The sequence below is a fragment of the Crinia signifera genome, chromosome 7 (assembly GCF_055691185.1).
Source record: "Crinia signifera chromosome 7, ASM5569118v1, whole genome shotgun sequence".
Lineage (NCBI taxonomy): Eukaryota > Metazoa > Chordata > Amphibia > Anura > Myobatrachidae > Crinia > Crinia signifera.
In genome coordinates, this window is record NC_139223.1 from 171,201,287 (window position 1) to 171,204,763 (window position 3,477).

Here is a 3,477-nt window from a genome sequence, read left to right on the forward strand (position 1 = left end):
GATGATGCTCACGTGATACTCCTACTTCGACCTCTCATGTATACGGCATTTCTTTTACGCGTGTCAATCCTTTTAAGTGCTCATGAATATGTAGTTTTAGATGGTTAACATAAGGAGAGGGAGACATAATTTATATGTATTACTGATCACGGCAAGAGTACTTAGTGACAGGCAGGCTGGTAGTGATAATTATTAAAAGGAATAATAAATACATCAAATGGACCATATTTAATGAATAATGAAGTGAATGAATAAAACGAGTAATCATGTTTAGGAGAATACAATGTAAACATGGTAAATATTGTTAAGGAGCTGATGACTCCCAAAATAAAGAATATAGAGGAAGCCATATCATAATGGCATGCTCATGTTTTTAGCATAGTGTTTGCATATTAGTCCAGTATGACAATCCGACTAGGAATTAAATATAGGGGAATGATTAAAGAGGCAATAAGGCAATATAGATACAGTTGAATGGACCTGGTGAGGATTGTTTCATGGTTGCCTCCATATATATGTCCCTATTCAACCTTAGACTACAGCACCTGGTCTTCTTTGGAGGTGCCCCTTCCAAGTACTGGCCAGGCCTAACACTGCTTAGCTTCCAAGATCGGACGTGGTTGGGCATCCCAGTGTAGTATGGCTGTATGGAGGTGAAGTATTGTGGGCACTGGAGGGTCATGTACTATTCCTCTTCAGTCTCTCTCATTGCTGTATACTGTTTTAAGATGTTAACAGCGTAACAAACCTTTTATTAGGGTAGGAGTAGTTCTCACAGCGCCCATATGCATATCCAGGTTTTAATTTTACAGGAAAGGTGCTATTTCGTAATTATCATTGAAGCCATCCGGGTTAAGTGTGTTCAATTCAAAAATCCAGAACATTTCTCTGGGGGAGAGCAGGTTAGAAAGATCTCCCCTCGTTTTCCCAGTGTTACGTGTTCTATTCCCTTGTAGGTCAATTTCTCTGGGTCGGAGTTATGGTGTTCCAAGAAATGTTGTGAAATAATGTGAGTTTGGACCTTGTTCTTTATATTTCTCACATGTTCTTGGATCCTGGTCTTCAATGTTCTCTTGGTTTTTCCGATGTATTGGGTACCACAAGGGCATTCCAACACATATATTACTGAGGTGGTCATGCAGTTGATGAATTGTTTGATTTTGAAGTCTTTCGTCTTTTCTTTATTTTGGAAAGTTCTCCTGTTGGGATGAAGCAGTTTGCAGATATTACAATGGCCGCACTTGAAACTTCCTACACATTTCGGCATTATATTAGAAGGGGTGTTTTCTTCTCGTAGCATGCTGGGTGCCAGCATGTCCTTAAGATTCTTAGATTTTCGGTATACGACCTGCGGGTGGGTGGGTAGGTGCTCCTTGAGGACCGGATCCATCATTAGGATGCCCCAGTGTTTCGTGAGAGCCGTTTTGATGTTTTTCTCATGGCAGTTGTACGTGGTGACAAACTTAATTTCTGTTTTTTTCTGTTCTCTTTTGTTGTATTGTAGAATGGAATTCCGGTCAAGTTCTTGTGCCCTTTGTTTGGCATTTGTAAGAATGTGCTCTGAAATTAAGTTTGTCACCACGTACAACTGCCATGAGAAAAACATCAAAACGGCTCTCACGAAACACTGGGGCATCCTAATGATGGACCCGGTCCTCAAGGAGCACCTACCCACCCACCCGCAGGTCGTATACCGAAAATCTAAGAATCTTAAGGACATGCTGGCACCCAGCATGCTACGAGAAGAAAACACCCCTTCTAATATAATGCCGAAATGTGTAGGAAGTTTCAAGTGCGGCCATTGTAATATCTGCAAACTGCTTCATCCCAACAGGAGAACTTTCCAAAATAAAGAAAAGACGAAAGACTTCAAAATCAAACAATTCATCAACTGCATGACCACCTCAGTAATATATGTGTTGGAATGCCCTTGTGGTACCCAATACATCGGAAAAACCAAGAGAACATTGAAGACCAGGATCCAAGAACATGTGAGAAATATAAAGAACAAGGTCCAAACTCACATTATTTCACAACATTTCTTGGAACACCATAACTCCGACCCAGAGAAATTGACCTACAAGGGAATAGAACACGTAACACTGGGAAAACGAGGGGGAGATCTTTCTAACCTGCTCTCCCGCAGAGAAATGTTCTGGATTTTTGAATTGAACACACTTAACCCGGATGGCTTCAATGATAATTACGAAATAGCACCTTTCCTGTAAAATTTAAATCTGGATATGCATATGGGCGCTGTGAGAACTACTCCTACCCTAATAAAAGGTTTGTTACGCTGTTAACATCTTAAAACAGTATACAGCAATGAGAGAGACTGAAGAGGAATAGTACATGACCCTCCAGTGCCCACAATACTTCACCTCCATACAGCCATACTACACTGGGACGCCCAACCACGTCCGATCTTGGAAGCTAAGCAGTGTTAGGCCTGGCCAGTACTTGGAAGGGGCACCTCCAAAGAAGACCAGGTGCTGTAGTCTAAGGTTGAATAGGGACACATATATGGAGGCAACCATGAAACAATCCTCACCAGGTCCATTCAACTGTATCTATATTGCCTTATTGCCTCTTTAATCATTCCCCTATATTTAATTCCTAGTCGGATTGTCATACTGGACTAATATGCAAACACTATGCTAAAAACATGAGCATGCCATTATGATATGGCTTCCTCTATATTCTTTATTTTGGGAGTCATCAGCTCCTTAACAATATTTACCATGTTTACATTGTATTCTCCTAAACATGATAACTCGTTTTATTCATTCACTTCATTATTCATTAAATATGGTCCATTTGATGTATTTATTATTCCTTTTAATAATTATCACTACCAGCCTGCCTGTCACTAAGTACTCTTGCCGTGATCAGTAATACATATAAATTATGTCTCCCTCTCCTTATGTTAACCATCTAAAACTACATATTCATGAGCACTTAAAAGGATTGACACGCGTAAAAGAAATGCCGTATACATGAGAGGTCACCTAGCAACAACATGACTCTGTTGCGGCGAAGTAGGAGATATCACGTGAGCATCATCAGCCGCTCAGAGGAGCTAGAAACAAGCCGGATGACAGACGCGGCGAAACTGCACGAACAACACGCAGGCGCACTGTTCTCCGAGGTGACGGCGGATGTGGGGCGGAAGTGGGGCGGATGTGACGTCCCGCCCCGCTGTTCCGGACCCACGAAGAACAATTAAACCAATTGACTTGCAATTAACATACTTACGATAACAGGACAGCTGGCTCCCTTTATCCTAGTGACGGACTACCATTATATTTACTAACCATATTATGATTTACTTTCTAAATGTTCTTATGTACTCGCTTATTGCTATAGTTTCTAATTGAGGGACAGGAAGTGATGTAAGCTTGTCTCATACTACAAATATCAGCTCCTACCAGTTTGTCCACACCCCCTGAGGAAGTCTGTTTAGACGAAACATGTCGG

The 3,477-nt window shown here is 41.2% G+C and overlaps 2 pseudogenes; one reads left to right on the top strand and one right to left on the bottom strand.

Annotated features, from left to right (window-relative positions):
* Positions 1 to 533: 533 nt before the first annotated feature.
* On the bottom strand, positions 534 to 651 carry LOC146025391 (5S ribosomal RNA; annotated as a pseudogene).
* A 1,732-nt stretch (positions 652 to 2,383) lies between these two features.
* Positions 2,384 to 2,501, top strand: LOC146025364 (5S ribosomal RNA; annotated as a pseudogene).
* The last annotated feature ends 976 nt before the right edge of the window (positions 2,502 to 3,477 follow it).